The following is a 13,836-nucleotide window of genomic DNA, read 5'->3' on the forward strand; positions in this document are numbered from 1 at the left end:
TGGCTGAATTCTGCCAACAACTTGAATGAACCTAGAAGAGGTCCCAAGCTTCAGATGAGAGCGCAGCCCTGGCTGACATCTTGATTTAAGCCTTGTGAGATCCTGAGCAGAAAATCCAGATACATTGTGCCCAGACTTCTGACCTACATAAACTATGAGATAATAGACATTGTTGCATGGCAATACATTTATAGTAACTTATTAAACAGCAATAGAAAATTAATGCATATACATTAACTTAGTTTGTGTGATAAGGTCCATAAATGTCTGGGAAAAAAGTGGTTCTGATCTTTTATTCCCACTACAATACACAAATAAGACACCTAAGGATGTGGCATTATTCTGTGACAATAGTGGCTCCCTATATCTGCGACTCTCAAAGGCAAAGGGAAAGGCTTACGTAGTTTGTCAAAGCCCCCAGGTAGCTGGGATATGCTTTAGGTTGTGAACTACTGCATGATAATATTTCAGGGACTGCTTAAACTGGGTCTGCCTCCCATCTCTGGACTAGGTTATACACTGACTATTTGATTTTAATGAGCTGGAAATTTTAAGTCAACAAAGGTGACTTAAAATTTGTGTTCCCTCTTCCTGATAAAATTCAATGCCAGACAATATCTAGATATAAATTGCTGTTATGGTTTTGTGAAAATAAGTAATTCAAAATCCAAACAGTTGGAACTTTAAAACATTTGAGCCTTAAGGGAATGTAGTTATGGGACCCTGTTCACATGACAGGCAGCAGTAATCTAGGTAGCTGTAACCTTAATTTTCTGATTAGATTAGCCTTCTTCCTCACCCACATTGGTAAAATATTGTAAATGACTGAAGAGCACCAAGGAAGGCCCCTTTTCTCTTAACTGTTGATCTTCATTATAGATTAACTTCCCTCCTTCCTCTCTCACACAGACTGTATGACTATCACATTGTCTAAGATATAATGTTAAGTACATGCTTTTAAATTGGAAAGGAAAAGAAAACAAGTTGTATGCAAAAGACTTCTGAGTTAGTGCTAAAATGAGGTAAGACTTTGGGGCTATGGGGTTGAAATGAATATATTTGTAAGTAAGAAGGACATGAATTTGGAGGGACCAGAGGCAGAATGCTATAGTTTGAGTATTTGTCCCCTCCAAAACTCTAGTTGATTTTAAAAAAAAATTTTATTTATTTATTTTTATTTCAGTAGGTTTTTGGAAAACAGGTGGTGTTTGGTTACATGATAAGTTCCTTCGTGGTGATTTCTGACATTTTGGTGCACCCGTCACCCAAGCAGTATACACTGTACCCAATGTGTAGTCTTTTATCCTTCACCCTGCTCCCACCCTTTTCTCTGAGTTTCCAAAGTCCACTGCATCATTCTTATGTCTTTGTGTCCTCATAGCTTAGCTCCCACTTATGAGTGAGAACATACAATGTTTGGTTTTCCATTCCTGAGTTACTTCACTTAGAATAATGATGTTAAATTCCATCCAGGTTGCAGCAAATGCCATTATTTCATTCCTTTTTATGGCTGAGTAGTATTCCATGGTATACATATATATACCACATTTTCTTTATCCACTCGTTGATTGATGGGCATTTGGGCTGATTCCATATTTTTGCTATTGCGAATTGTGCTGCTATAAACATGCATATGCAGATATGTTTTTTGCATAATGACTTCTTTTCCTCTGGGTAGATACCTAGTAGTGGGATTGCTGGATCAAATGGTAGATCTACTTTTAGTTCTTTAAGGAATCTCCACACTGTTTCCCATAGTGGTTGTACTAGTTTACATTCTCACCAGCAGTGTACAAATGTTCCCCTTTCACTGCATCCATGCCAACATCTACTGTTTTGTGATTTTTTGATCATGGTCATTTGTGCAGGAATGAGGTGGTGTTGCATTGTGGTTTTGATTTGTGGTTTTTCTGATAATCAGTGATGCTGACCATCTTTTCATATGTTTTTTGTATCTTCTTTTGAGAATTGTCTATTCATGTCCTTAGCCTACTTTTTGATGGGATTTTTTTTTTTTCTTGCTGATTTGCTTTAGTTCCTTGTAGATTCTGGATATTAGTCCTTTGTCAGATGTATAGATTGCAAAGATTTTTCCTAGAGTGGCCGTATGAAGAGGTGAGACTTTTGGCTTTTTTTTTTTGAGACAGAGTCTCGCTCTGTTCCCCAGGCTGGAGTGCAGTGCCATGATCTCGGCTCACTGCAACCTCTGCCTCCTGGGTTCAAGCGATTCTCCTGCCTCAGCCTCCTGAGTAGCTGGGACTACAGGTGTGTACCACTACACCTGGCTAATTTTTGTAATTTTAGTAGAGACGGGGTTTCACCATGTTGGCCAGGCTGGTCTTGAACTTCTGACCTCAGATGATCCACCCACCTCAGCCTCCCAAAGTGCTGAGATTACAGATGTGAGTCACCACACCCAGCCATCTGTTCATATTTTTACCATTTCCTTCCTTCGATTTATTTAGTTTATTTTGCTCTTCGTATTCAAACTTCTTGAGATGTTTAACTGGTTAATTTCTAGGCTTTCCTCTTTTCTGATGTATGCAAATTCTGTAAACTCCCTCTAAAGATTGCTTTGGTTGTATCTCAGAATTTTGGTTTCTTATGTAGTGTTTTTATTATTGTACAATTCCTAATTTTCCAGATTTTTATTGAGATTTATTTTTCTTTGATCCACATTGGTTGTAAAGTACATTTATTCATTATCAAACTTATGGAGATTTTATATTACTTTACTTTTGAATTGACTTCTAGCTTAATTACAATGTGGTTTGAAAACATATTCTATATTATTTCATTTTTTGAAATGTCTTGAGATCTGATTTATGGTTCAGCATATGGTCACATTAATAAATATTTTATATGTAATTGAAAAGGATATGTCATCTGCCATTGTTTAATATATATCATTAGGCTGTTTACTAATAATGTGATACAAATCTGCTATATATTGCTAATTATCTGTTGTATCAGATTATGAGAGAGGTTTGTTAAAATACTGTAATTGTGGATTTTTCTATTTCAGCTTTTAGTTCTTTTGCTTTTTGCTTTTTGTGTTTTGAAGCTGTTAGCTTACATAGAAATTCAGAATTATTATATATTCCTGGTTGGATTGCTCTTTTATTTTTATGAAATATTTTTTAAAATCTCTGCTAATACTTTTTGCTTAAAGTTTTCTTTCCTGACATTAATATGTCTACAGCAATTTTCTTTTGGTTAGCCTTTGTGTGCTGTGTCTTTTCACATCATTTCACTTTCTACTCTATTCCTTTATATTTAATTACTTTTATACCTTTGGAGTTAAAAAAATCCAATTTGACAATTTTAGCCTTTTAATTTGACTGTTTAGTTCATTTATATTTGATCTAATTTATGGCATCTTATTTGTTTTCTCTTTAACCTTCTTATTTCATGTTCTCTTTGCCCTTTTTTCTTGCCTTCTTTTGGATGTTAAGCTTTCATTTTTAAAATTCCATCCTGCTTCTCTGTTATTTGTTGGTTATGCCTTCTTTGACAGTCTTCTAGTGGTTAACCTTGATAACCAGCATGACTTTTTTTTTTTTTTTTTTTTGAGACGGAGTCTCGCTCTGTCACCCAGGCTGGAGTGCAGTGGCGTGATCTGGGCTCACTGCAAGCTCCACCTCCCGGGTTCACGCCATTCTCCTGCCTCAGCCTCCGGAGTAGCTGGGACTACAGGCGCCCGCCACCGCGCCCGGCTAATTTTTTGTATTTTTAGTAGAGACGGGGTTTCACCGTGGTCTCGATCTCCTGACCTCGTGATCCACTCGCCTCGGCCTCCCAAAGTACTGGGATTACAGGCGTGAGCCACCGCGCCTGGCCCAGCATGACTCTTTAACTTATGAAAATGTAATATAAATTAGTACTTTTTCCATCTCCTAGAAGACTTTCTCCCTTTCTGCCTTTTGTGTTATTGTTGTCATCTATTTTAATTCTACATATACTTTAAATACTAGAAACTTTATTTTTACTTTATATAATAAATATTCATTAAGATTTATCTAGATATTTATCTTTTCTGTTGCTTTTTATTTCTTTTGTTTTTTACCTACATTTTCATATCTCTTTCATGATTATATTCCCTCCCCTGAAGAAATACTTTTAGTATTTCTTTTAGTCTTCACTAAAAGATCTATTGATCTATTGATCAATCTATTGGTTGCCACAGTTTTTGTTTATTTGAAAACATGTTTGTTTAATTTTACAATTACTGCATATAGTTTCTAGCTCACTGACAAATTTTCAATAAAAAAGTATAGCTGTTTTTTAAATTTACATCTGATTAATTCAAACTCTGAAACCTTTATGGCTCTGTTTCTCGTTTGTTATTTTTACTTATTCTCGTTCATGTTCTCTTGCCTTCCTTTGTGTCTGCTTATACTAGATTTTCTGCTGGACATACTTGAAAAATTATTCGTAGAAATTATTTGAGAACTTGTAAGATGTTACCTTCTTCCAAATAGGATTTTTTATTTTTTCTTTAAGCGTCTGCAAACACTAACCTTTGGGTTATCATTAATCTGGCATTTTCTGGACCACTCAGATGACTTGAATCTGGAATTCCATTCCTGGTTCTCCCAGGTACAGCTCTTTGGGATGCCAATGTAAAAATGGAGGGTTTACTAGAGCCCTCATCACTGGGGGGCTGGGACTCACTCAATTTTGTCACCCTAGCTGCACAAGCCTGACAAAAAATTATTCTTTAATGTCTCAGCTACTTTATCCAAAATTGGCAAATGTCATCAGAGTAAAAGGGATCAATATTTGGGTAGCCTCTTTGGATTTCTGACATTGTTGATACCTCAGAAAAATTATTTTCATAATCTTGTTAACTCTTTGATCTATCTGTGTGTGTGTTTTAAATATTATTCATTTTTTGGCAGTTTTCCTTTGTTGGTAGGGTGGTGTGAAAAATCATTTAGTCAACCATGAGTAAGCTCCAAAATCTTCCTGTTCTTTATAGCAAAATAAAAAATAAGCAAGATCTTACTATATACGATTAAAGACATTTCAATAAAGAATGTGTAGAAATTACATGTTTTCCCCTGTTGCAAAAATCTCACTTATCTTCTGGGAATGGACATAGGAAACCTTGTATGCCATGCTTAGATATGCAATAGTCATCCCATCTACTTCCAATGAGTAGAAACATTATTTACACAGTAGTTAGAGATCTCTGGCCTCATGAATAAAATTTTCCTTGGGAACTCTTATATTATGTGCTATAAATGGAATGGGTACAGCTATGTGTTGTTTTAAATATAGTTAATAATGTTGCAGGAGAGAAAGAGAGAGAGAGAACTGGTTTGCTGATGATATTACTGTAAACCTAATCAGATTTATAAGTAGGCCTGTGGGATAAACTGTCATGGGGGTTAATTTCATGATAGTGGTGACTGGATGTAATGGGGGATGGAGAGGAGAGCTTGGTATTTTGGATTTCTGTCTAATTCCTGTGGAGAGAGGAACTTCAAGCAAAAGCTGAGGGAGTGCTTTAATAATGGGTTTGCTGAAATGAGGGCACCAGCAATGCTGTTATGATTCTCAGTGACAAGTGAGACCCAGAAAGGCCACAAGAGGGTCTGGCACTGAGAACTCTATGGGATGAAATGTCATTTTCATAACTTGGGATTGTGACAATTAGACATCCAAAGAGAGCTCAACAGGCAACTGGAATTATGGTACAGGGTATGGGCTGGAATTTAGTATGGAAAATACAAATTTGGCAGTCCTCAGCCTAGAGGTAAGAGTGACACCTTCAAAAACCAAGACATTAATTGTTAAAAATAGTGATTCTAGGCTGGGAGCAGTGGCTCACGCCTGTAGTCCCAGCACTTTGGGAAGCCATGGTGGGTGGATCACTTGAGGCCGGAAGTTCGAGATCAGCCAGGCCAATACGGCAAAACCCTATCTCTACTAAAAAATACAGAAATTAGCTGGGCATGGTGGTGCGTGCCTGTAGTCCCAGCTACTTGGGAGGCTGAGGCACCAGAATTGCTTGAACCTGGTAGGCGCAAGTTGGGAGTGTGCTGAGATTGTGCCACTGCACTTCAGCCTGGGCAACAGAGCAAGACTCTGCCAAAAAAAAAAAAAAGTAATTCTATAGAAACTATAAAAATCCAATTGTTTCAAAAACATAATTCAAGCATTTCTTTATTCTTGGACATATCCCCGAATTGAGATGACCTGGATTATTTAAAAACAAAGGAGTTCTGTACGTGCAAATTAAAGGACAGTGAAACAGTAACCTGAACCCCACTGAAAGAAATCTATCAGGTAGCAGAGTAGTGATGGGCTTATAGGTGGTGGACTTACTGAAGGTGAAGACAATGAAGGCAAACACGGAATAAAGAACTGAATTGGCTGGGCGTGGTGGCTCACGCCTGTAATCCCAGCACTTTGGAAGCAGCCTCAGCAGGCGAGCAGGTCACCCGAGGTCAGGAGTTCAAGACCAGCCTGGCCAACATGGTGAAACCTCGTCTCTACTAAAAATACAAAAATTAGCCAGGTTGTGGTGGCACATGCCTGTAATCCCAGCTACTCGGGAGGCTGAGGCAGGGGAATCACTTGAACCTGGGAGGCAGAGGTTGTAGTGAGCTGAGATCACGGCACTGCACTCCAGCCTGGGTGACAGAGCGAGACTCCGTCTCAAAAAAAGAAAGAAAGAGAAAGAACGGAATCATTTGTTTTCAATAAACTAGAATGTAGTTTATAATAAATTAACCACAATAGCTAGAAAGACATGTGGGGGCCGGGTGCCGTGGCTCACGCCTGTAATCCCAGCACGTTGGGAGGCTGAGGCAGGCGGATCACGAGGTCAGGAGATCCAGACCATCCTGGCTAACACGGTGAAACCCCGCCTCTACTAAAATTACAAAAAATTAGCTGGGCGTGGTGGCGGGTGCCTGTAGTCCCAGCTACTTGGGAGGCTGAGGCAGGAGAATGGCCTGAACCCAGGAGGCGGAGCTTGCAGTGAGCCGAGATTGCGCCACTGCACCCCAGCCTGGAAGACAGCGAGACTCTGTCTCAAGAAAAAAGAAAGACATGTGGGCTCAGTCTCAAATACTGGAAAGCATTTATCAGAGACAATCAGGGATAAATTTGAAGTTGAAAGATTTGTGCAAATTTCTTTCTTACTCTCAGGTCACTTTTCAGTCAGTGGGGAGTTTACTTCCTGGGTCACTAGGAAGTCAGCTTCCCTCTAGTTCTTCCTCTATCCCATTCTGCCCACCCCACTACCAGGCTCCTGGCTTCATTCCACTGCAGTGGCTTTTATGAGCATAACTGGACTTGTTTGTTCTGGATCTTCACATTCTTTGCAGTGGAGTCCTATCAGACATACAAACCTCCCATCATGTAAAGTTAATGTATTCTTTATTACACGAAATTGCCTCCTTTCTACCTGGTGTGAATGGAGCAAGATGAAGAAGAGACAGATAAAAGATGAACAAGAATCCTGTCTTGTCCTTCTGGTAAAGATGAGGGGCCGGGCACAGTGGCTTATGCCTGTAATCCTAGCACTTTGGGAGGCCGAGGCGGGTGGGTCACTTGAGGTCGGGAGTTTGAGACCAGTAATATTTGTGGTATCTGTAACTTGGTTATCAATAGAAATTTCAGATGCTTTTGATAGTCTATTAATGTTATTATATATCTTAAAATATCATTTACATTTATCACTACTTCAAAATAGAATATTTTGAGGTAGCTTTTCTTATTTAATATGTCAATTAAAAAGCATACTTGGCTGGGCACACTGGCTCACGCCTGTAATCCCAGCACTTTGGGAGCCAAGGTGGGCAGATCACCTGAGGTCGGGAGTTTGAGACCAGCCTGGCCCACATGGAGATACCCCGTCTCTAATAAAAATACAAAATTAGCTGGGCGTGGTGGCACATACTTGTAATTCCAGCTACTTGGGAGGCTGAGGCAGGAGAATCACTTGAATCTGGGAGATGGAGGTTGTGGTGAGCTGAAATCATGCCATTGCACTCCAGCCTGGGCAAGAAGAGTGAAACTCCATCTCAAAAAAACAAAAACAAAAACATACTTATGGCCAGCCATAGTGGCTCACATCTGTAATCCCAGTATTTTGGGACGCTGAGGCAAGAGGATCACTTGAGCCCAGGAGTTCAAGACCAGCCTAGGCAACATAGGGAGACCCCATCCCTACAAAAATTAATAAATTATTATTAATTTATTTAATTAAATTAGCTAGACATGGTGATGCAAGCCTGTGGTCTTGGCTATGAAGGAGGCTGAGGCAGGAGGATCTCTTGAGCCTGGGAGGTCATGGTTGCAGTGAGCCATGATCATACCACTGCACTCCAGCTTAGACGACAGAGCAATCAATCCAAAAAAAAAAGCATACTTATTACTATGTCACAAATTAAAAAATCATTTCTATAGCTTTATTTTTATATAATCTAGAGATTTTTGGTGGTCCTATGTACTTTATAAAACTTTATTTTGAGAAGGAGTCCATAGGCTTTAGCATGAGACAGTGGTATGGTACAAACTGGGTTAAGAACACCTGAGATTTCCTCTCCATTCTCCCACTATGCCCAATCGCCTCAGGTAGGAAAACCCTCACTAACCACAGGCCCAGGGAATCCACATTTCCCCTGGGCATTGCCCAGTGTTTGGCAAGAACATATTTACTAGGTCCTGACATCCTGGCTAAGTTCCCTGAAGTTCCAATGGGTAGCACTGTGCAGTTTCATGTAGCCCTTACTTTGAGTTGGGTTCATTTCCTTGATATATCACTTAGCCACATACCTGTTACTAGAAAACACTCTTCATTAGGAGCCGCTTAATTCCACAGTCCACACCTTGGTTTATCTAGGTTAGTTGCCATTTTTTCTTTTTCCTTTTTTTTTTTGAGACAGAGTCTCACTCTGTTGCCAGGCTGGAGTGCAGTGGCGTGATCTTGGCTCACTGCAATCCCCACCTCCCAGGTTCAAGCAATTCTTCTGTCTCATCCTCCCAAGTAGCTGGGACTACAAGCGTGTGCCACCATGCCCAGCTAATTTTTGTATTTTAGTGGAGATGGGGTTTCACCATATTGGCCAGGCTTGTCTAGAACTCCTGATCTCGTGATCTGCCTGCCTTGGCCTCCCAAATTGCTGGGATTACAGGCGTGAGCCACCGTGCCTGGCCAGTTGTCATTTTTTCTAAGAGCTCCTACTATACAGCCCTGCCAGCAGGACACGTCTATGAGTGGGTGTTTCAATAAGAACTATGTTCCCAACTGCCATGGCTTATTTGAACATATGATGCTTTTACTTCATCCCTATTTTGACTTTATGGCCAAAATTTCTTAATACCCAAACTCTCTGGTTGAAACAGACTATATTATTCTTAGCTCCTGGCCTGCTCTATCTTATTATCTTTTATCTCAATCCCCATATTTAACGAGTCACTTCCCTTTGCTAATTGTAGCTTTCAATTATCTTCTCTTTTTGCCATTCTTGCTGCTACTGCCTTAGTTTAGATCCTCATTGGTTCTTGGCTGAATTATTAACTAACAAAGTAAGTGACTATGAAAATGGTGTGGTGGAGTAAGCTGGGTGTTTCTGAAGGAAATATTTACCTACTTGAACTGGAGAAGGGAGAATTCTCTCCTTTAAAAAAAAAACCAAAAAAACTAAAGGGGTATTGGACATAAACTCAGGAACATGGGCTTACATGGAGATTCCACTCGTGTGAGTGGAGAGGCTTTTTCTTCACTGAGCCCTGGTAGGAGGCATGCATGGATTCAAAGTCAGATTTTCCCTTATTATTTCTTTTTTTTCTAAGAATATTTTAATGAAAAAGTTATCTTTCTGTAAACATTTCATTATACTACAAATGAAACATCTGAATCCATTACAGAACACTTCTGAATTCTTAAAAATCAGAAACCATATTGAAGTTTTAAAGTAATTTTGAATATTTAGATAGGCTAACAATCCTTACATTACCCTTGCACACTGGCATGCTTATTCACTATTTTATGACATCAATTACTGGAATTCCAAGAGATACTGGCATCATTTAGGTTTCAAATTGTGACTATTATATACTAGAACTCTTAAAACCAAGCCTATTTCAATTATTTAGTTACTTAACAAATATACTTTATTGCCACATATTCTCCTTTAGAACATGAGTATAAATTCAGCTTTTTAGAAATGTAATATTGGAAGCAGTAACCTACAAATTGGTTTAACAAAATCAGTTAAATCTGCCTCAACCACTTATATAACAATTTTTTTTTACTGCTGCTACAACTTATGAGAATACTGTATTTTTCAGAAACAACAATGGAAAGCAATGTTATTTCATAAAGAAATGAACTAGAAAGAACAATGCTGTTAAAATATAAAAATGTTTCATGGTTTAGGAAATTTGCTTCACTAAAACCATGTTGTGAAGGAAATTCATCAAAGGCTGTTACCTTACTCAACACATGTATAGAAATTGGGTTCTGATTTAGATACAGAGCCAACCAGTTATTTTCTGAGAATGCTGGCAAACTGACTGCTCTTCATGTAGGAAATTGATAATTTAGAAACTAGTTTGCATTTTCTGTATTTGTCCCCAAAGGCTTTTTTTTTTTTTTTTTTTTTTTTTTTTTTTAAGTAAACTAACCACCTGAAGTGTTAAGCCCTTTTGGGGCAGCAAAAACAGCCGTTATTAACCATCAACAACCAGTTTGAACAGATAATTCAGTATTCTTTGGGAAAACGTCTTCTTACAAAGGAGCACTAATTAGGCCCCCAACTGCTTCTGGTTAACAGATGAACCAAAACAAAAAAGGAACCAAAATGTAACCTATTGGTCCAATGAATTCCCTGAATTTATATGCAAGAGAACTTATGAGGCCACTTGAAGACCAACTTTTATCTGTGACATCTGATAACTTTTCTTTTTTGAGATGGGGTCTGTCACCTAGGCTGGAATACAGTGGAGCAGTCAGCTCACTGCAGCCTCGACCTCCTGGGATCAAGGGATCCTCCCACCTCAGCTTCCCAAGTAGCTGGGACTGCAGATGTGTACCACCAAGCCCGGCTAATTTGTATATTTTTTGTAGACAGGGTCTTGCTATGTTGCCCAGACTGGTCTCAAACTCCTGGACTCGGGATCCATCCGCCGTGGCCCCCTAAAGTGCTGGGATTACAGGCGTGAGCCACAGTGCCTGGCCCTGATAACTTTTAACATTCTTTTGGAGATGTTTTTCTTAATTTGAGGATTGGCAGTTTACTGAGTCTGTTGTGTGTCACGCTTATTACAAAAACGGTTTTCACCAAAGCTGAAACGACTTTCTCTTACGAAAAATTGAGTTTACCCTGAAGACACTAATAATGAATTGTATACACCAGGGGTCACAACTGACTCAAGAGGAATACTTATGGCTACTGCAGGGGAATTTTTAAAACTAGGGTTTAAAATGTGTTGGACATGGTACCCAAGGTAGTTTTCAGCTGAAGATTTTTACCAGTGTGCCTACAAGAGAGGGACAAAGTTGTGAAATATGTAATATAGACTTGTAGGGAAACAAATGGTATCATCAGGTTTTACTGTCAACTACAAACCTTACCCAACCAGAAATCTTTGTATTTTAGATAGTAGGAAAGACGTTCCTCATTTAGACAAGTAGGGTTCTCATTCAACCTGCAAATCAAAAAGATTACTCTTACCTTGCTTTACAAAAAAGTACTCTTTAATTAGTGAAAAAATTCAAATTCAAGCCTTGCCTAATGCTTATTGCCCTTCCTTGCAGGTCTAAATGCTAGACCTAGCGACTGTGGCAACTATCTCTCATTGATGTTCCAGAAACAGAACAACTCCTTCCTGCTAGACTTTCTTCGATATTTCAGTTGTAATAAGCAGATTTAACTAGCTTTTGGAAAGTTGCTCACTATCATCAATGTATGTTATGCCTTCACTTCTCTGGATTTGAAGCTCTTGCTGCTGCCTTGTCATTCTTTATTTATGCTGACTTGTCTGTACACAAAAGCCTGCTGAAGTCCTGTCTTAGTGAGTTTCCTTTGATCCACACTGCACTTAAAAAGCACATCATAGGTCCTTTAAAGCTGGTTAAATCGCTCTTCTCATGGCTTACTTTTCCACATTGTTCACAAGAGCTAAGCTAATACAACTTATAAACACGCCATATACACAGATTTCACCTGCTTATATGTTGTAAACATCAACTTACTGTAAATGTTTTCACTATAATACTAGTTCCAGAACATAGATTCTCTTATTATTTCTAAGAGCAATTCTAGGGAAAGTTACATTCTGTGTTGGAGTTTCTTTTCCTCAAGTCTTCCATAGTCTTTTAAAAGTGTTACTCTACACTGTGGAATTGAGGGAAACATTATTTCCTCTTTAAGGCTAAAGTGGAGACATCAGCAGAGTCTCCAGTGAAATAATCCTCAGCAGAGCGGTGTCTCCAAAGGAGCAATCCAGAAGAGGCAGTACCACAGTGATGAGAGAAGGGGCAGGTAGAACATATGGAGGAAATTATTCCTGATCATATCTGTGGCAACTCACTAGGAAACTCCCAGAAATTATACTGGGAGTGGCAGAAGCAAAAGAATATACTTTCAACTTCCAGCTAGTAGGCCAGTGGGGCTCACATCATAATAACTTGGATAAGAATAATCTCTGATATCCATCTTGAATTAATTTTTGTATAAGGTGTAAGGAAGGGATCCAGTTGCAGCTTTCTACATATGGCTAGCCAGTTTTCCAGCACATTTATTAATAGGAATCCTTTCCCATTTCTTGTTTTTGTCAGGTTTGTCAAAGATCAGATAGTTGTAGCTATGCGGCATCATTTCTGAGGGCTCTGTTCTGTTCCATTGATCTATGTCTCTGTTGTGGTACCAGTACCATGCTGTTTTGGTTACTGTAGCCTTGTAGTATAGTTTAAAGTCAGGTAGCGTGATGCCTCCAGCTTTGTTCTTTTGGCTTAGGATTGACTTGGCGATGCGGGCTCTTTTGTTAGACCTAAAACCATTAAAATCCTACAAGAAAACCTAGGCAATACCATTCAGGACATAGGCGTGGGCAAGGACTTCATGTCTAAAACACCAAAAGCAATGGCAACAAAAGCCAAAATAGACAAATGGGATCTCATTAAACTAAAGAGCTTCTGCACAGCAAAAGAAACTATCATCAGAATGAACAGGCAACCTACAGAATGGGAGAAAATTTTTGCAACCTACTCATCTGACAAAGGGCTAATATCCAGAATCTATAACGAACTCAAACAAATTTTCAAGAAAAAAACAAACAACCCCATCAAAAAGTGGGCAGAGGACATGAACAAACACTTCTCAAAAGAAGACATTTATGCAGCCAGAAAACACATGAAGAAATGCTCATCATCACTGGCCATCAGAGAAATGCAAATCAAAACCACAGTGAGATACCATCTCACACCAGTTAGAATGGCCATCATTAAAAAATCAGGAAACAACAGGTGCTGGAGAGGATGTGGAGAAATAGGAACACTTTTACACTGTTGGTGGGATTGTAAACTAGTTCAACCATTGTGGAAGTCAGTGTGGCGATTCCTCAGGGATCTCGAACTAGAAATACCATTTGACCCAGCCATCCCATTACTGGGTATATACCCAAAGGACTATAAATCATGCTGCTATAAAGACACATGCACACGTATGTTTATTGCGGCACTATTCACAATAGCAAAGAGTTGGAACCAACCCAAATGTCCAACAACGATAGACTGGATTAAGAAAATGTGGCACATATACACCATGGAATACTATGCAGCCATAAAAAATGATGAGTTCGTGTCCTTTGTAG

Source organism: Nomascus leucogenys, chromosome 11 (genome assembly GCF_006542625.1).
Source record: "Nomascus leucogenys isolate Asia chromosome 11, Asia_NLE_v1, whole genome shotgun sequence".
In the NCBI taxonomy this organism is placed as follows: domain Eukaryota; kingdom Metazoa; phylum Chordata; class Mammalia; order Primates; family Hylobatidae; genus Nomascus; species Nomascus leucogenys.